Source organism: Carcharodon carcharias, chromosome 27 (genome assembly GCF_017639515.1).
Source record: "Carcharodon carcharias isolate sCarCar2 chromosome 27, sCarCar2.pri, whole genome shotgun sequence".
In the NCBI taxonomy this organism is placed as follows: Eukaryota; Metazoa; Chordata; class Chondrichthyes; order Lamniformes; family Lamnidae; genus Carcharodon; species Carcharodon carcharias.
Window position 1 is genome coordinate 11,811,425 of NC_054493.1, and position 21,976 is coordinate 11,833,400.

A 21,976-nucleotide genomic window follows, 5' to 3' on the forward strand; every position below is an offset into this window, starting at 1 on the left:
TAGTTAGAAGACTAAATGTATTCTTCCAAAACCTTTTTACCGACAGGATATTATAACATTTTAAAATTAATACCCACCTATCCAACTGGCTCTCTCTCCAACTCTATCCAGTTAGCAGAGACCTTTTATAGTGCAGTAATAACTGAGACTTGGTCTAGTGTATTAATAAATGGGATAAGCCCTTTATACTATAAGGTGAGACATAGAAGAGTACAGTAATGAATGAAGCAGCCTAATACAATAATATCACAGGATCATAGAATCACAGAACTTTAACGGCACAGAAAGAGGCCATTTGGCCCATCTTGTCTGCCTCGGCTCTCCAAATGAGCATTCTGACCTAGTGCCATTGCCCTGACTTTTCCCTGCACACTTGCACTTTCTATTTCAATTTAATTCAAATAATCATTTAATGCCCTCTTGAATGCCTCAATTGAACCTCCCTCCCTCACACTTCCAGGCAGTGTATTCCAGACCCGAGCCACTCGTGTGAAAAAGCTTTTTCTCACTTCACATTTGCTTCTTTTGCAAATCACTTTAAACCTGTGTCCTCTCGTTCTTTATCCTTTTACGAATGGGAACAATTTCTTCCTCTCTGCCCTGTCCAGCCCACTCATGATTTTTAAAACTTCAATCAAATCTCCTCTCAGCCTTCTCCTCTCATGAAACACAATCCCAACTTCTCCAATCTATCCTCATAACTGAAGTTTCTCATCCCTAGGAATATTCTTGTAAACCTCTTCAGCACTCTCTCCAATATCTTCACACCCTTCCTATAATATGGTACCAAGGACATTACACAATATTCCAGCTGAGGTCTAATGAGGGTCTTATATAAATTCAGCATAACCTCCCTGCTCTTGTACTCTATGCCCCTATTAATAGAACCCAGGATACTATATGCTTTATGAACTGCTCTCTCCACCTGTCCTGCCACATTCAGTGATCTATGCATATATACACCCAAATCTTTTTGCTCCTGCACTCCTTTCAAAACTCCACCCCTCATTTTATATTGTCTGTCCATGTTCCTCCTACAAAAATGCATTGCCTCACACTTCCCCACATTGAACTTCATCTGCCACCTATCTGCCCACTCCACCAACTTGCCTGTGTCCTCTTGACATTTCACACTGTTCTCCTGGCAGTTTGCAACACTCCCAAGCTTCGTATCATCCACAAACTTTCAAATTGTCCCCTGCACACCAAGGCCTAGATCGTTAATATATATCAGGAAAAGCAAGGATCTCAATACCGACCCCTGGGGAACTCCACTACAAACCTTCCTCCAGCCCGAAAAACATCCATTGACCATTACTCCCTGCTTCCTTTTTTTGCAGCTAATTTTGTATCCACATTGCTTCTGTCCCTTTTATTCCATGAGCAATAACTTTTCTCACAAGTTGGTTGTCAGGTGAATGCTAATATAATACAAACGGAGACTTTGTGCAATGCAACAGCAGCTCAGAAATTGTCACTTGCAGTATATATAGAGGCACGGCTATGTGCATTAATAAATGAAGCATCATATAATGTAATAGAGACAGAGACATAGTCTAGTGCAGTAATAACTGAGAAAAGGTCAATTGTAGTGTATATTGAGGCATGGTCCAGTGCATTAATAAGTTAAACTGCAGATAGCGTTATATACACAGATACAGTGCTGAGAGAAAGATAAAAGGAGAAATGGTAAATAATTGGGAAAGCTAATAGAATGTTATCATTTATTGCGAGGGGAATTGAATACAAAAGTACGGAAGTTATGCTTCAGTTATACAGGGCACCAGTGAGATCATGTTTGGTGGACTGTGCACTGTATTGGTCACCTTATTTAAGGAAGGATGTAAATGTGTTGTAAGAGGTTCAGAGAAGGTTTATTAGACTAATACTTGGAATGGGTGGGTTGTCTAATGAGGAATGGTTGGACGGGCTAGGCTTATATCTTCTGGGGTTTAGAAGAGTAAGAGGCGACTTGACTGAAACATATAAGATCCTGGGGGGTCTTGACAGGGTGGATGTGGAGAAGATGTTTCCTCTTGTGGTAGAATCCAGAACTAGGGGTCACTGTTTAAAAATAAGGGGTCGCCCATGTGAAATGGAGATGAGGCGAATATTTTTTCTCTCTCAGGGTCGTGAGTCTTTGGGACTCTCTTCCTAAAAAGGCAGTGGAAGCAGAGCTTTTGAATATTTTTAAGGCAGAGGTGGATAGATTTTTGGTAAGCAAGGGGGTGATAGGTTATTGGGGGTAGGCGGGATGCAGATTTCATGTTACTGTCAGATCAGCCATGATCTTATTAAATGGCGGAGCAGGCTCGAGGGCCTGAATGGCCTACTCCTGTCTTTCTTCATATGCTCGTATGCTTGTATGGTCCAGTACAGTCATCACTGAGACAAGGTCATCGGGACAAGGACAGTGATCACTGAAGCATGGTGCAGTGTAAAATAATGAAATACAAGGTGCTGTGAAATATAAATTAAAGAATGGTTGTACTACAGTGCGAACTGGAAAAGGATTAATTTGAGTGCCTAATTGAGAAGCTTGGCCTAATTTAGTAATAACTGGTGCAAGACCTAATGATAAAAAAGCAGCAGGGTCAGGTGCAGTGATAACTGGGAAAGGACCAATTGCAACACAAGTAGAGATATGGATGGCTGCAGTAATAGACAAGATAGGGTCCATTGTACTATTAACAGTGACGTTCACCTGTACAACAATCACTAAAGCAAAGTGTAATCTAACGTTTACAATTACAAATGAGGGCGTGAAATAAATTGAACAGGTGATCTATAGGAATTATTAAAACGGGGCCTTGATTAACATAAGCTGAGACTGGGCCTACTGCAGTGATTACTGATACAGGGTTTAGAGTGATATAAACTGAGACAGGGTCTAGTGAAGTGATTATTTATACAGGGCAGAGATTAATGTCAGCGAAGGAGGTGTCCAATGCAATAATTTCTGATACAGGGTCTAGGTTGATATAAAAACAGAAAATGCTGGAAAAATGCCATCCCATTCTCTCATTTCGTTCGCCTCCTTCACATCTGTTCCGATGATGCCACTTTCTAAAACGATGCTTCTGACATGCCTTCCTTCTTCCTGAAGCAAGGTTTACCAAACACTGTGGTTGACAGGGCCCTCAACCATGTCCGACCCATCTCCTGCATCTCTGCTTTCACACATTCCTCTCTCTCCCAGAATCATGATAAGGTCCCCCTTTTCCTCACATTTCATCCCACCACCCCCAAATTCAAAGGATCATCCTCCACCATTTCCGCTAACTCCAACATGATGCCACCATCAAACACACCTTCCCCTCATCACTCCACTCCCACTCCCACCCCTGTCAGCATTCCACAGGGACCGTTCCCTCTGGGACACCCTGGTCCACTCCTCCATCACCTGCAACTGCTCATCCCCTTCCCATGTCACCTTCCCAAACAATCAGAGAAGATGCAACAACTGTCCCTTTACCTCCTCCCTCCTCACCATCCAAAGGCCCAAACACTCCTTTCAGGTGAAGCACCGCTTCATTGCACCTCCTTCAATTTGGTCGACTGCATTCGCTGCTCCCAATGCAGTCTCCACTCGATTGGGGACACCAAACACAGACTGGCAGGTCGCTTTGTGAAACACCTTCAGTCTATCTGCAAGCATGACCTAGACCTTCCTGTAGCTTGCAATTTCAACATACCATCCTTCTCTGATACCCACATGTCCCTCTTTGACCTGCTACATTGTCCCAGTGAAGCCCAGTGCAAAGTAGAGGAACAGAAGCTCATCTTCCGATTTTGCACTTTGCAGCCTTATTCATTTATTCATTGTTTTATCCTCTTTTGTATCTCCTTTTTATTCCTTTTTATACTGTTTTTCCACAACCACCGCCCCCTCCCCCTATCACACCCCCAAAAGTGCCATCAGTTACTTGTTCCATTTGTTCTTTCACAGTGTGCTGATTCTGGCTCTGCTGTTAATACATTCTGCTTTCTTACCTATATGACTGCATTAGCACCTATTTTGGCCTTACCACTGCCATTAACACTCCCTTTTTCTTTTTGCCTATGATATTTTTGTCAGTGTCACATTACCCCCACCTATTGCTTGCCTTCTATCCAGCCTGACATGCTCCATCTTGCTTAAGCAGCAAATGTCATCACATTTTGACTTTTCTTTAGCTCTGAGGAAGGTCGTACGGTCTCAGGAAATTAGTTCTGCTTCTCTCACCACAGATGCTGTCAGACCTGCTGTGATTTTCCAGCATTTTATGGTTTCCTTTCAGAGTTTGAGCAACCACACTATTTTGCTTTTATCCAGATTGATATAAACTGAGAGAGTGCCTAGTGCAATGCTTACTAATGGAGGGTCTAGATTATCATGAACTGAGACAGGGCCTAATGCAATGCTTACTGATACAGGATCTAGATTAATATGAACTGAGACATGCTCAAGTGCAGTAATTACAGACACAGGATTGAGATTAATATAAACTGGGACAGGGTCTAGTCCAGTGTTTACTCATACAGGGTCTTGATCAATATAAATTCAGACAATGTCCAGTGCAGTGATTACTGATACAGGGCCTAGATTAATAAAACTTGAGATGCGGCCAGGTCTAGGTTGATATAAACTGATGCAGGGGCTAGTGCAATGACTACTCATAAAGGATCTAGATTAATATAAACTGGGACAGGACCAAGTGCAGTGATTACTGATACATGGTCTAGATCAATGTAAACGGAGGCAGTGTCCAGTAGAGTGATTGCTGATACAGGCTCTAGCTTGATATAAACTGAGACAGGGCATTGTGCAGTGATCGTCGATACAGGGTCTAGATAAATATAAACTGGGACAGGGGCTAGTGCAATGATCACTGTTACAGTGTCTGGACTAAAATAAACTGAGGCATTCCCTAGTTCTGTCATTACTGATACAGGTTCTGGACTAATATAAACTGAGTTAAGGTCTAGTGCAGTGATTACTGATGCAGGATATAGATTGATATAAATGGAGGCATGGCAAACTGCAGGGATTACTGATACAGGACCTAGATTAATATAAAATGAGACACTGTCCATTGCACTGATTATGATATAGGGTCTAGATCAATATAAACTGGGATAGGGTCTAGTGCAGTGATTACTGATACAGGGTCTAGGTTAATAGAACTTGAGACAGGCCAAGTGCAGTGATTACTGCTAGAGCGTTTAGATTGATATAAACTGATGCTGGGTCTAGTACAGTGATTACTGACACAGGGTCTAGATCAATATAAACAGAAACAGGGGCTGGTGCAGTGATTACTGATCCAGGGTCTGGACGCATATAAATGGAGGCATTCTCTAGCTCTGTCATTATTGATAAAGGATGTGGACTAATATAAATGGAAACCGGGTCCAGCGAAGTTATTATTGATACAGGACCTGGACTGATATAAGATTGATAGTGCAGTGATTACTGATGCAGGGCCAAGATAAATAAAAATGAGGACAGCAGTTAGTGCAGTGATTACTGACACAGGGTCCAGATCAATATTAAGTGAGGGTGTCCATTGCACTGATTATTATACAGGGTTTGATTTATATAAAATGAGACAGCTGTAATGCCAGGATTACTGATACAGGGTCTGGATTAATATAAACTGAGACAGTGTCCAGTGCAGTGATTACTGATACAGGGTCTAGATTAATATAACCTGAGACAGAGCCTAGTGCAGTGATTACTAATACAGGGTCTAGATGATAAAAACGGAGGCAGGGCATAGTGCAATGATTACTGATACAGGGCTGAGGTAAATATAACGTAGGACAGAGGCTAGTGCATTGATTAATGATACAGGATCAATATCAATATAAACTGAGACAGTGTCCATTGCAGTGATTACTGATGCATGGCCTAAATTAATATGAACTGAGACTTGGCCTAGAGCAGCGATTACTGATTTAGGGTCTAGATTGATATAAACTAAAGCGGGGAATTTGCAGTAATTGTTGATACAGGGTTGAGATTGACATAAACTGAGGCAGGGCACATTGCAGTGATTACTGATACAGGGTCTAGGTTAATAGAAACAGAGAGAGAGGGCCAAGTGCAGTGATTTTAGATTCCGGGTGCAGATTATTATAACCAGAACAGTGATGAGTGCAGTGATTACTAAAACAGGGCTTTGTTTATTATAAACTGAGAAAGGCTCTTGTACAGTAATTACTGATACATGGTCTGAGCTAACATAACCTGAGACAGGGCCTAGTGCAGTGTTCAATGACACAGGGCCCAGATAAATATAACTGGGACATGGGCTCGGGCACTGATTACTGCTGCAGGGGCTAAATTAATGTAAACTGACATGGGGCTTAGTGCAGTGATTACTGATACAGGGCCCAGGTTTATAAACAAAATGAGGCATGGCATAGTGCACAGCATCTAGCTTAATATAAACTGTGGCAAGGCCGAGTGCATTGATTACTGACACATGGTCTCAATCAATATTAACTCAGACAATGTCCAATGAATCGATTACTGACACAGAGCCTAGATTAATATAAACTGAGGCAGGGCCTCGTGCAGTGATGACTGATATAGGGTCTAGATTAATATAAACAGAGAGAGGGCCAAGTCCAGTGATTACTGATAGAGGGTCTGGATTAATATAAAGTGAGACAGGGCCTGGTGCAGTCATTACTGATACAGGATCTAGATTAATATAAACTAAGACAGGGCTTAACACAATTATTACTGATAGATGGTATGGACTAATATAAACTGAGGCAGGCCATAGTGCAGTGATGACTGATACAGGATCTAGATTAATATAAACTGAGACAGGGTCTAGCCCAGTGTTTACTAATACAGTATCTCAATCAACATAAACTCAGACAACATCGAGTGCAGTGATTACTGATACAGGATCTAGATTGATATAAACTGAGACAGGTTCTTGTGCAGTAATTACTGATGCAGAGTCTTAACCAATATAAACTCAGACAATGCCCAATGCAGTGATTACTGATACAGGGCCGAAATAAATATAAATTGAGGCAGGGCCCTCTGCAGAGATTACTGGTAAAAGGTCTAAGTTAATAGAAACTGAGAGAGGGCCAAGTGCAGTGATTCAGGGTGCAGATTATAATAATCAGAACAGGGTTGAGTGCAGTGATGAGAGAAAAAGGAGCTTGATTAATATAAACTGAGACAGGCTCTTGTATAGTAATTACTGACACATGGTCTGAACTAACATAAACTGAGACAGGACCTGGTGAAGTGTGCATTGATATAGGGCCTAGATAAATATAACTGGGACGGGGCTCAGGCAGGGATTACTGCTACAGGGTCTAGATTGATAAAAAAAATCTGAGGCAGGACATAGTGCGGGGATTATTGATACCCGGCCGAGATTAATATAAACTGATAGAGACTCAGGTGCAGTGAATACTGATATAGGGTCCAAATTGATATAAAATTACATAGGGTCTAGTTCAGTAGATTACCAAAACAGGGTCTTGATTAATATAAACTGAGACAGGCTCTTGTGCAGTAATTACAGATACATGGTCTGAACCAACATAAACTGAGACAAGCCCTGGTGAAGTGTTCATTGATACAGGGCCTAGATAAATATAACTAGGACGGGAGCTCTTGCAGTGAATACTGCTGCAGGAACTAAATTAATATAAACTGAGACTGGATCTAGTGCAGTGATTAATGATAGAGGGACCAGGCTAATATAAAGTGAGACAGAGTCTAGTGCAGAGTTAACTGATGTGGTATCAAGATCAATATAAAATGAGACAGTGTCTACTGCAGTGATTACTGGTACAGGCTCGAGATCAATATCAACTGAGACAGTGTCTACTGCAGTGAATACTGATATAGGGTCTTGATTAATAAAAACTGAGACAGGACCTAGTGCAATGATTAATGTTACAGGGTCTAGATTAATATAACCTGAGAGACCCTCAAGTACAAAGATTACAGATACAGGATCTAGATTAATATAATCTGAGACAAGTCTAATGCGGAGACGACTGATACATACAGCATAAATTGAGGCAGTGTCCAGTGCAGTGATTACTGACACGGGGTCTTGATTGATATAAACTGCGGCAGGGTATGGTGCATTGATTACAGATGCAGGCTCTAAATTAATGTAAGGAAGACAAGGTCTACTACGGTGATTACTGATACAGAGTCGAGATTCATAAAAACTGAGGCAGGGCAGAATATAATTTGAAAAATTGGCTTAGTTGTAGGAGACAGATTGTGATGACAGAAGGATGCTTTCGTGACTGGAAGGCAGTGTCCAGTGGCTTACCACAGGGATCTGTACTGGGTCCCCTATTATTTGGCATTTATGTAAACAACATAGATGACTATGTGGGGGGTAGGATTAGTAAGTTTGCAGAGGACACAAAGATTGGCCAGTTGGTTAACAGTGAGGTTGAGTGTTTTGGGCTACAGGAAGATATAGATGGGATGGTCAAATGGGCGGTTAAGTGGCAGATGGAATTTAACACTGAAAAGTGCGAGGTGATACACTTTAGAAGGAGTAATTTGACTAGGAAGTACTCAATGAACGGGATGACACTAGGAAGTTCTGAGGAAGAAAGGGACCTTGGTGTGTGTGTCCATTGATCTCTGAAGGCAGTGAGGCATGTTGGTGGGGTGGTGAAAAAGGCAAATGGGACACTTGCCTTTATCAATCGAGGCATAGATTACAAAAGTAGGGAGGCCATGTTAGACTTGTATAGAACCTTGGTGAGGCTACAGCTGGAGTATTGTGTGCAGTTCTGGTCGCCACTTTATAGGAAGGATGTGATTGCACTGGAGGGGGTGCAGAGGAGATTCACCAGGATGTTGCCTGGTATGAAACATTTAAGCTATGAAGAGAGGTTGGATAGACTTGGGTTGTTTTCATTGGAGCAGAGAAGACTGAGGGGCGACCTGATCGAGGTGTACAAGATTATGAGGGCTGTGGACAGGATGGATAGGGAGCAGCTGTTCCCCTTAGTTGAAGGGTCAGTCACAAGGGGGCATAAGTTCAAGGTGAAGGGCAGGAGGTTTAGTGGGGATGTGAGGAAAAACGTTTTTACCCAGAGGGTGGTGACGGTCTGGAATGCGCTGCCTGGGAGGGTGGTGGAGGCGGGTTGCCTCACATCCTTTAAAAAGTACCTGGGTGAGCACTTGGCACATCTTAACATTCAACGCCATGGGCCAAGTGCTAGTAAATGGGATTAGGTAGGTGGGTCAGGTGTTTCTCATGTGTCAGTGCAGACTCGATGGTCTGAAGGGCCTCTTCTGCACTGTGTGTTTCTGTGATTCTGTGATAATATAAACTGATTACTGATACAGGTCTAGATCAATGTCAACTGAGACAGTGTCTAGTCCAGTGATTACTGACAGAGGATCTAGATTAATATAAACTGTGACAGGGCCTAGTGCAGTGATTACTGACTCAGGGACTCGATTATTAAAAACTAGGACAGGGGCTAGTGCATGATTAATGATACAGGATCAGGATCAATATAAATTGAGACAGTGCCCTTTACAATGATTACTGATAGAGGGTCTGGACTAATATAAACTGAATCAGGGCCTAGTGCAGTCATTACTAATACAGGGTCTAGATTAATAGAAACTGAGACAGGGTCCAGTGCAGTGTTTACTGATACATGGTCCTGGTCAACTTAAACTCAGACAATGTCCAGTGCAACCTTTACTAATACAGGGTCTTGATTAATAGAAACTGAGACAGGGTCCAGTGCAGTGATTCCTGATATATGGTCTAGACTAGAATAAACTCAGACAGGGCCAAGTGCTTCACCATTGATGCTCATATCTCAAGAACGAATTAAAACGCTGCAAAATACTGCGGGTTCGGGAAATCTAAAGCAGGGCAAAAAATATCCACTCAGTAGGTCAATGGGCATCAGTAGAGAAAGAAACAGGTCAGGCTTTCAGGCCGATGACAGGTGAAAAAATCTCCCTTGGTACCAAGCTATAGAGCAGGACTCTTCTCCCTACTATCCGACACCAATATTCATTCTTCAACTAAAATCACATTATCTCGTCATTTTGCACAGCTCTATTCGTGGGAGCTTGCTGTGCACAACTCACACCAGATGGATTTCCAACAGTACCGCAGTGACTAAACTTCAACAAATGTACATCAACGAATTTCAAGGGCTTTAAGACATGGGGTCGTGAGCAACGTTCTATAAGTGCAAATTTTTCCTAAGTGTTAACATTTTAAAATGCTAGTTGTGACATGTTGAAAACTCTGAGATTAATATGATTATAGGTTGCTCCTCCGACTGCTGTTTTAAATTGTCCGGTTTAAATGGGTTAAATCTTCCAACAAATTGACATTCAGCCTGGTCAAAGATTCTTCATTGATTGAGATAGTAGAACTTTCAGAACTGAATTATTAATTGAAATGTATCTTTAATTGTTTGAAATAAATAACACCTGTTCTAATGGATGTTGAAGACGTTTCGATTAATTTTGTACCAACTGTCAATATTCTTAAAATAAAACCTTGTTTTGAGTTGAAACCAATCAATAAGTGTCTGTGTTTATCTGGTTTTGCTGCCATGAACATTTCATTGAAATCAGTGAGGCGTTTATGTAAATAAACACAGAAATAGAAGTCCCAGATTAGATTCTGGAGACACAAAAACACAGCAAATATTTCCCCTCTAACACAGCACAGAAATAGAGTCAAACATGCAAATACATCAACCGATTTCAGTAGCAATTGTTTTTGGACATTTTTAAAATCAGTTATATGAGTATTATGTCACGATGATATATATCTTCAGAATTAAGAAAGATTCCCACTTATCATGAAATATAATGTCACGGCAAATGTATTTGTAAGATTTCCTGTATCCTCTCTCTCTCTGTCACTTTCTCCTCTCTGGTTCTTTGCCTTGTCTCTCCACCATGTGTCACTGTGTTTACTCCACAACATGAAGTCAATGTCTAGCCAATGTATTCTCTCAGCCCGATTCATACACTTCAAACTAAATGGATCTAATTAAATGGATTAGAATCCATAAAGGGAACTTTACTCTAAATCTGTTTTGAGCATTCACTGACCTGAGAGTGCTTGAGGTGAAACTTTACTCTGTATCTAACCTGTGTTGCAGCCAGTAGCGAAGATTTGATGTTGCCGTGCTGAAGGATCTTTGCCTGTATCTAACTCGTGCTGTTCCTGCCTTTGGAGTGTCCGATGGGACAGTGTAGAGGGAGCTTTACTTTGCACCTAACCTGCACTGTGACTGTCCTGTGAGTGTTTGATACGACTGTGTAGAGGGAGATTTACTCTGTATCTCAACTGTGCTATACCTGACCTGGAAGTAATTGATAGGACAGTTTAGAGGGAGCTTTACTCTGCATCTAAACCATGCTGTATTTGACATGGCTGTGTTTGATGAGACAGTGTAAAGGGAGATTTACCCCGTATCTAAGCCCTGGGAATGCCTGATGTGAAGGTGCAGAGGCAGATTTCCTCTTTACCTGTCCCCAGTGCCGAGCTGCCTGGGAAATGTCTGATGAAGAGTGCAGAGGAAACTTTACACTGCATAGAACCCTTCCCCTACATGCCTTGACTGTGAGCGAACAATGTAGAGGAAGTTTTACCCTGTATCTGAATGGTGTTGTACCTGCCCTGGGAATGTTTGATGGCGACAGTGTAGAGGGAGATTCACCCTGAATCTAACCCGTGCTTTGCCTGCTTTGGGAGTTTTTCATGTGGCAATGTAGAGAGAACCTTACATTATTAATGTAGCCCCATGCTACACCTGCCCTGGGGCTGTTTGATGGAGCTGTGGGCCTTGTCTCTGCATTACACTAGACTGTGTCTAACCGTATCTAACCCATGCTGTATCTGACCTGGGAGTGTTTCATGGTGACAGTGTCGAGGGACTTTCCCTCTCTCTAACCCTGCCTCTTCCCTGGGAGTGTTCAATGTGACAATGTAGAGGTAGCTTTAAATTCTGTGCCTAGCCCCATGCTGCACCTATCCTGGAAGTGTTTGATAGGACAATAGACCCTGTCTCAATATTGCGTTCGACCGTGACCCTGTCCCTGTTTATATTACACAGACCTGACCCTGTCTCTGTTTATATTACAGTCAACCCTGTCTCTGTTTGTATTACACTAGACCCTGTCTCTGTTTATATTGCATTCGACATGTCTCTGTTTATATTATACTCAACATATCTCTGTTTATATTGCACGAGACGATGTCTCTGTTTGTATTGCACTAGGCCCTGTCCCTGTTTATATGACACTCAACATGTCTCTTTTATATTCAACATGCCTCTGTTTATATTGCATGAGATGCTGTCTCTGTTTATGTTGCACTAGGCCCTGCCTTGGTTTATATTACACTAGACCTTGTTTCTGTTTATGTTGCACTGATCCCTGTCTTGGTTTACATTACATTAGACCCTATCTCTGTTTATATTATACTAGGCTCTGCCCCTGTTTGTATTATACTTGATATGTTGCTGTTTAGATTACACTGGGCATGTCTCTGTTAATATTATACTCGCTATGTCTGTGTTTATTTTGCACTACACGCTGTCTCTGTTTATATTACATTAGATCCGGTCTCTGTTTATATTGCACTAGGCCCTGCCCCTGTTTATATTAAACTGGGCCCTGTATGTTTATAATACACTAGACCCTGTCTCTATTTATATTACACTGGACCCTGTTTCTGTTTATATTACTCTAGACCCTGTCTTTGCTTCTATTAAACAAGGCCCTGTCTTTGTTTATATTATAATTGACCTGTCTCTGTATATATTAATCTAGAACTGTCTCTGTATTTCAGTAGCCGCTGTCTCAGTTCTGTGCTAGATCATATCTGTATTTAAATTACATTAGACCCTGCCTCAGTTATTACTGCACTGTACAAGTGCAATTTGGCTGGGGTGGAAATAGTAAAGATAAGGCAAGAAGATGGTGGGAACAATTAACATGGGGGCCTATTTAGATGTTATGACTTGTCCTCCCTGCATCCCAGATTTGTGTTCATGCTCTGCAGATCTCTCTTATCTTGCAGCTATTTAAATTAAACCATTTAACTCCTATTTCCAGGGTCTAGTGCAATAAAGTAAGGGAATATACTAATGTAATATAAACAGAGGGCAATTACATAAATAACTGAGACAGGACCTAATGTTACAGAAACAGAAACATGGACTAGAACAGTAACAATGAGACAGGCCCAGTTTAGTATGAACAGAGACATAGTGGAGAGCAGCAATAACGGAGACAGGGTCCCATGTTACAGAACCAGAAACATGGACTAGAGCAGTGACAATGAGGCAGGCCCAGTTTAGTATGAACAGAGACATGGTGGAGAGCAGCAATAACTGAGACAGAAACAGAAACATGGACGAGAGCAGTGACAATGAGACAAGCCCAGTATAATATGAAGAGATACGATGGAGTGCAGCAATATTGACACCATATTGAAGTCCCACAGAACCAGATAAGATCTGGGTGGAGATACCTCCTGGTGATTACCACCTATTGCCCTCCCTCAGCTGATGAATCTGTACTTCTTCATCTTTAGCACTGCGTGGAAGTAACACTGAGGGTGGCAAGCGCAATGGATGTGCTGTGGATTTGCAAAATCAATTACCATTTGACAAGACCACGAATGCTGGAGCTGGATGAGTCCTGAATGACGTATCTGCCAGAATGGACCTGCCACAGATGGTTAGAGAACCAACATGAGGGAAAACCTTACCTGATCCCCAGCCCATCACACTATCCATTTGGTGAGATTGACATCTGCACTGTCCTTGCGAAAACCAAGGCAAGAATTCACACTGAACACATTCTCCATTGTGTTGTGGCACTGCCACTGTGCTAAATGGGATACATTCAGAACAGATCTAGCAGCTCAAAATTGAGCATCAACGAGATACTGTTGGTCATTAACAGTAGGATAGTTGCATTCAGTCACAACCTGTAATCTCATGGACCAGAATATCCCTCACTCAAACCTTAGTGTGCCTATCCACAGATTCCTGAAGGTAGCAGAGCAGGTGGATGAGGTAGCTAAGAAGGCATATAGGTTACTTGCCTTTATTAGCGGAGGCATAAAACACAAGAGCAGGGAGGTTATGCTGGAACTGTATAAAACGTTGGTTAGGCCACAACTGGAGCACTGTGTACAGTTCTAGTCACCACATTTCTAGGAAGTATGTGACTGCACTGGAGAGACCGCAGAGGAGATTTACCAGAATGCTGTCTGGGCTGGAGGGTCTGAGCTATGATGAAAGATTGGATAGGCTGGGGTTGTTCTCCTTGGAGCAAAGCTGGTTGAGGGGGTGCTGAGGGGCATAGATAGGGTGGATATGAAGGCACCTTTTCCATTAGTAGAGGGGTCAAAAACCAGAGAGCAGATATTTAAGATAAGAGGTAGAAGGCTAAGAGGGGAGTTGAGGAGAATCGTTTTCACCCAGAGTGTGGTGGGAATTTGGATCTCACTGCCCGAAAGGGTGGCTGAGTCAGAAACTCTAATAACATTTAAGCAGGATTTAAATGTTTAAGTTGCCATAGCCTCCAGGGCTGTGGGCCAAGAGCGGGAAAATGGGATTAATGTAGTCAGATATTTGTTTACCGGGGGCGGAAAAGATGGGCTGAATGGCCTCCATCTGTGCTGTAAATGTCTATGAGCCTCTGAGTCTAACTTCCAGCCTGGGAACAATGAGGAATGAAGAACAGCAGGTCAGAAGCAAGACCAGGTGTACCTGAAAATAATGAACCATAGCGTGAAGCTAGAACACTGTACGTAATGGACAACAGATCAGGTCTGTCCCCTCACAGCTCAATCAGTCTACTCTCAATCATTAGTAAAGTGACTGAAGGTGTCGCTGACCTGCTCAGCAAAGCTCAGACTGGATCCACCAGGATCAGCCAGCATCAAAGCTCATTGTAAACTTGGTCGGAGCATGGACAAAAGACCGAACTTCCAGACATGATGTATGAGTGCTTCAGTACTTGATGTCAAAGTAGCTATTAACTGAGTGTGGCATCAGGAAGCCTTGGAAAGTGTCAGGTCAACGGGAATCAGGGGCAAGTCTCACCACTGGCTGGAGTCACACCTAGCGCACATGAAGATGTCATTTTGTTGGAGACCAATCATCTCAGCACCAGGACATCGTTCCAGGAGTCTCTCAGAGAAGTGCCCTTGGTCCAACCATCTTCAGCAGCTTGATCAATGACCTTCCCTTCATCACTGAGTCAGGAGTGGGGATGTTCGCTCATATTTTCACAGAGTTCAGTTTCATTTATGACCTCTCAGATAATGAAACTATCCTTACTTATTGTATCTCGAACTGGATAAGTTTGCGCTGATAAGTTGCAAGTGATATAAGCAACACTCAAGTGCCAGGCAATGACCAACTCCAACAATAAAGAAACCAAACATCTCCCCTTGACGTTCAAAAGACATAACCGTTGCTGAAACCCACCATCAACGTTGTGCAGGTGCCATTGAAGAGAAACTGAACTGGACCAGCCATATAAATACTGTGGCTACAAGAGTAGGTCAGAGGCTGGAAATCCTGTGGTGAATAACTCAGCTCCGGACACCCAAAGCCTTTCCACCATCTGCAAATCTGCAAGTTAGATGCCTGTTGGAAATTGTTTACTTTCCTTGATGAATGTAACTGCAGCAACACTCAAGAACGTCCATACCAACCAGGGGAAATCAATCCCTTGATAGGCTCCTCATCCAGGAGTTAAACATTTACACTCTTCGCCACCGATACACAGTGGCTGCTCTGTGTGTCATCCACAAGATGCACTGCAGCAACTCGCCAAGGCCTCTTCAACAACACCTTCCATACCTGTGACCTCCACCTTCCAGAATACCAATGGCAACAAGCACATGGGAACACAATGCCCTGCATCCTCCTACACACACCAGTCCATAGGTGGGAAATTGGCCTTTGGCGCCGGAGAAGAAGAGACATCTGAAATCTCATTCTGCTGACTGCACTGAAAATGAATATTAAGTGCTGCGTAGCATATGCGGCTGATCCGATACCATTCTTTCAGGCTACTGCCAGATACCGATTTCTAGCCTAACGTCTTTATTTATAATAGTAGCTCTCCATCTCACAGAAACATTGAGTAATCAGCCATAATTTAAACAGAGGCATAGATAAAAGCAAAATGCTACAAATGCTGGAAATCTGAAATAAAGACAGAAAATGCTGGACAAACTCAGCATCTGTGGAGAGAGAAACAGAGTTAATGTTTTGAGTCCATATGACTCTTCGTCAGAAACATAGCCTAGTGCCGTAGTTACAATGACCACTATAATGTAGACATAGTCAAGATTTAATATAACATAAACAGAGACAGGGCCTGGTGTAATATAAACAGAGAAAGAATCCAGTGCAACACAAACTGAGATGGCTTCCAGTGGAACATTAATAAGATCGGGTCTATTTTAATACAAACAGAGGCCTGATCCAGCATAATAGAAATAAAGTAGTGCTCAGGGAATTAATAATCGAACCAGGATCTTGTATATGGGAGGGACGTTCGTGCAGTGGGAATGTCACTGGGTCAGTAACCCAGAGATCCAGGCCTTTTCCCTGGGGATAGGGGTTTGAATCCCGTTATGGCAGCACGTGGAATCCAAATTCGATTAAAAAATCTGGAATTGAAAGCTCATCTCAATAATGGTGACCATGAAACTATAATCGATTATATTAAACATCCATCTGGTTCACCGATGTCCTGTAGAGAAGGAAACCTGCCGTCCTTACCCAGTCTGGACTACATTTTTTTTTGTTCGTTCATGAGAATGGGGCCGACGCTGGTTAGGCCAGCATTTATTGCCCATCCCTAATTGCCCCCTTGAGAACAATGTGGCTTGTTAGGCTGGGTTTTTACGCCAATGGTTTCATGGTCATCATTAGACTGTTCGATTCAAATTTCACCATCTGCCGTGGTAGGATTCAAACCCAGATCCCCAGCGATTTACTAGCCCAGTGAGAATACCAGCACATCACCACCTCCCATACATATAACTTCAGACCCACAACTTTGTGGACCCCATTCTCCAGTTATTTGTTTACTTGTCTACCACCATTTACGACTGGATGTGACAGGACTGCAGAGGTAAATCTGATTGGTTTGAATTGGGAACTTCCAGACTGTGTAATATAAATATTGGTGTTGACTGGTGCAGTATTAATTGAAACAGGGTACTTTGAAATATAAAGATAGATAGTATTTGGTCTAACACAAAAATAGATGGAGTCCAATTTAAAAAGACAGAGAGGGGGCCCAGTGCAGTATTAATTGAGAGAATGGCTGCTTCATAGAATGTGTTCATCAAGGTTTCAAATTCATCCACTGGCCACACTTTGCAATTGCAGCTACCGTGAAATGTCGCTGTCAGGTTAGATCTTTGACATTATTGCATCAAGAATCCACTTCCCCAGATGTAGTACCACATCGCCTTCTCCGGGAGGTGTCAAAATTTAACAAATTTCAAATAATTGCAGATGAACGTGGTTGATTAACGCATGTTAAACTCAGCACCAGAGTAAAGCGGCCCAATTCCTGGCATTGTCACTTTGTTCATCTTGATCAAAGGGAGGGATGTTGACCAGGGAGCTGTACAGAGACCATGGGAGCTTTAATATCCACCTCAACAAACATAGTGTTGGGGAGATCTTATTGGTTCATCATACCACCTGAAAGACAGTTAGGGTCATTTTCTTCAATAGTTAAGGGTTATGGAGCCTCCCAGGAAGCCAAGGTGTGATCTTAAGTTGAAGCACAAGATGCCATCCTGGTCTGTGTGTGTGTGAGGGAGAGAGAGAGAGGGAGAAGCAAATCACATTGTTTACAACTGAATTTCACGAAGATCTTGGACAACCGTCCATCTATGAAAGGTTACAGATACACAATGGAAACAAACCCATTTCCGATGTGCTGATTGCTAAGGAGGCCAATTATTGTGAGGCAGGTTCTGCCACAAGTGTTGCACATGAAGCTAGAAAAAGTAGTCGTGGCTTCTTTTTTCCCGTTTTCCAGTGGATTACCAAGCCACTGTAGCCACTGGTCATCGTGGTGATTCACGCTAACCCACAGGAGGTGTCGCCATTTTCCTCAGTTGTGGATAATCGATACTTAGGGCTTTTACTTCAAGCAGCCTTGAAGCAGAGCTTTGAGCTGGTTGCCTGCCTCCAGCTCCCTCACCAAACAGAAAGTCCTTGTGTATGTGACCATCCTGCGAACAAGTTACAGGCATGGGACAATCAGTTCATCAGTCTTTGTGGATGAGTTTCCGTTTTGATGACAGGGTTATCAGCGTGGAGGAATTCTCTGATCAAGATTCAATGTGTTTATGTCTTCGTTTTCAGTCTTATAGATTGTGGAGCTTGTGGTTTGATCGAGCGTAAGTCAACTCCTTCCATATTTACAGGGAAGACAAAGATCAGCAGCCTTGAGAAGGTGCCCAACAGAGTGGGGTTTGGACACAGGTCTGTTTCACTCCATTCTTCACTCCGAATCTGTCGGAAGTGGAATCATCGATCTGTACAGTACAGTGAATGTTGTCATGGAAGGAGTGAATGAGACTGAGGCGCTTTGGTGAACAGCTAATTTTCCCAAAAACTTTGTAGAGTCCTGTTCTGCTGACGGTGTCCAGCGTGTGGAGCAAATCATGTCCAGAGTATAGCTTCTGATAAAAAACATCACATTGTGCTTCAGCCTGCAACCAGATGAAGTCTTTAAAGCATGACCCCAGCAAAGGCCTTCCCCGTGACTCTATGAGTGAGATATCCCTGTAGTTGTTGCAGTCTCATCTGTCGGCTTTGTTTTCATATAGTGTCGTGATTTTTGCATTATTCACCTCCTGTGAAAACGGATCTTATCTTTCAGCAGAGAAGAAGAAGGTCGTAAAGGCTGAGAAAGATAAATAATTATATACACCAATTATTATCAACTCACGAAGGTAAATAATTATCTTCAAGAATTATCACCAATTCACAAATATAAATAAATATATTCACCAATTGGCACCCATTCACAAAGATAAATAATGATATTCTCCAAATATCATCAATTCACAAAGATAAATAATGATGTTCACCAATTAACATCAATTCACAAAGATAAATAAGTAAATTCACCAATTATCATCAATCCACAAAAATAAATAATTATATTCACCAATTACTATCAATTCACAAGACAACTAATTATAATCAGCAATTATCATCCATTCACAAAGATTAATAATTGCGTGAACCAATCATTTTCATCATTTTATTCCATACAAAATGTAATTGTGATTCATTTAATATCATTAATATTGATTGAGATCGCATTGACCATTCTGTCAGCAAGGAAACATATCTGTCCCAGAATTCAGTGGGAAATGGAATTAAATCAGACCGAGGGTAATAACCCAGCAGCCTCTGCGCTTTATTGACAAGTATTCACCTCTTCATCAGACAGAAACTCTTGATATATAACTGCAGCGTTTGAGGATTTGTAAAGTGATGGTATAAATAAAGCTACCTGGACCTGACTGTAAGTTAGTGAGGCTCTCCAGTGAGTAATGTCTGTTACCTTCGCTAATTTGGGTGAGGATATGTTGAATGCTTTGTTTTACATGAAAGGACCACATGTTCCAAATATTACAATCCTCCATCCTAAACAGAATTATGTACCCGCTTTCTGTCTGAAAGATGATGATTCCCCATCAGCGGGGAAGAATCATCAGTATCGCAGGGACATCTCCATCCTTCTCTTGGTGACGTTCAGCTCGATACCCTGGGGATGGAATACATCCAGAAAATCTGGGGAGACTGAAGGTATTAGACTGACACAAATGAAATACTGGACCTGCTTCAAGGTTTGAAGTAGTCAAGTATCAAGATGAGAAGGTAAAACAGTATCTTCTAGGCGCGCCTATCGATACATCGATCAATTCATTCACTGATCCCTTCATCAAAATGTTCAGGCATCAACTACCATTCATTCCCGCATCACTGTAGCCATCCCTCCATTCTTTGGCAGAAGGTGGTGTTGTACTGATGTCACTGGACGAGTAATCCAGAGACCCAAGCTATTCTCCTGGGGACACGAATTCAAATCCCGCCATGGCAGCGAGTGGAATTTAAATTCAACAATAAATCTGAGATTGAAAACTGGTCTCAGTGAAGGGAACCATGAAGCTATCATCCATTGTGGAAAAAACTCATCTGGTTCACTAATGTCCTTTAGGAAAGGAAATCTGTCACTGGACCTAGTCTGGCCTACATGTGACTCCAGGTCCACAGCAATATGGTGGACTCTAACTGCCCTCTGAAATGGCTCAGCAAGGCATTCAGTTCAAAGGCAATTAGGGACAGGCAACAAATGCTGGCCTTGCCAGTGACTCCCATATCCCGTGAAAGAGCAAAGGGGCAAAAAAAACACACAGATTTATATGTTTGACTGTAACAAAATGTACCCTCTCTCTGAGTCATCTCTGATAATCTGCCTGTAATTCTTTCCATCCATCCATCCATCACAATATTATGATGTGTTGCAGAGATCCTCCAATGAGCCATTGATGCTGACAGGGTGTCAGAGAAGCTGGATAACTTTTCTTTCCTGAGAGCTGGGCACAGTTCACATAGGTTCACAACTTAAAAAATAAAGCTGACTCCAGTGTTGTTGCTGGGTAGATTTGTTATGAATAGGCCTTGTTGACAATGTTAAGGGTTTGAAGTTGGCTTGCAGCCAAGCGGTCAGTACTGAGGAAACAGATCTTTCATTTACTGCACAAACCCGCAGATAATTCCTGTAAACAACATTGGACATTCGAGCGTCCCTGACTGCAGCCGGCTGGCTTGCTGCCAAATACTGCGTGGGGCAGATTAGCCTGGGTATGAATGAACAAAATGGAATTTAGCCATTCAAACAATAAATGTTTCTGTCGCACACGAAGGACACATTTTAAATGGCATTTCATCTAAGGAAATATTTTAATGAATGCCGTGTTCGCTGAGGTTAAACACGATCAGGAAATTGGCCGTATACTATTTAATTTATATTATTTCTAAGTAAAGGACATTCCAGTTATTAAAGCCGGTTGATTAAGAACTTCATGAAGTGCGAGAGAGCGATGTTGATGGTCCCAATCCCCCAGTATAATGAGATGAGTAGAATGGCAAAAAAGTAAAAGAAATTAAATTGAAAGAAAATCATAGAATTGTCTTGAACCCGCAGGAATTCCTTGAATATTCTCCCAGTTGTGCACCTCATTTAACCTGAGGGGTCTCTTATACCTGATTAGCACCGTGAACTGTACAGTTTAATTTGTGCTGATTTCGATTATTGAACAGTCCCTCTCATAGCTGCCAATGAGTGGAGAAATGACCAGTTCATGACCTGCTTCAGTGGAAGATAAAACATTTATTCTTGTGATATTGTGTAATATGCCGCAAAGTCCTGATATCCTGTGTTCCCAATGCCAGTGAATGGTAGACAGCCGGTGGCCAATAGAATTAGCTGCAATGATTTGGATGCTGAAGGATAACTTTGCTGATCTCCGTGTCCGTTCTGATTCATTAACTTCTCTGTCAAAAGTCGATGTAAATTTTACGTTTCTCTGTAAACTCACTGTTTAATTATCAGGCAGGCGGGCTTCTTTTACCGCTAATTTTCACAGGGCTGTCTTAGGGTCAGGGGCAGTTCGAGAAATGCAAGGAGAGACATTGTATAATGTGAGGAGATTTTTCTTATCTCCGGACCCAAATTGTACAGCGATAGCCACCCACACTGTAAATAGAATCACTTTGTTCATCCCCGCATTTAGTTACATAAATCAATAATAATTCCTATGATTGATGACACTTTATTGTGGTACTGAGATAGAGACCCGGAGCTGCTGCAAAACAGACTGAGAGTCCCTTTATTCCCTGATAATATAAT

At 42.1% G+C, this 21,976-nt stretch overlaps 1 protein-coding gene across 1 annotated transcript in view; it reads left to right on the forward strand.

The window, feature by feature from the left end:
* The window catches only part of LOC121270240 (gastrula zinc finger protein XlCGF8.2DB-like), a 236,152-nt gene that overhangs the window by 137,473 nt on the left and 76,703 nt on the right, over positions 1-21,976 (forward strand). The window lies entirely within an intron of this gene.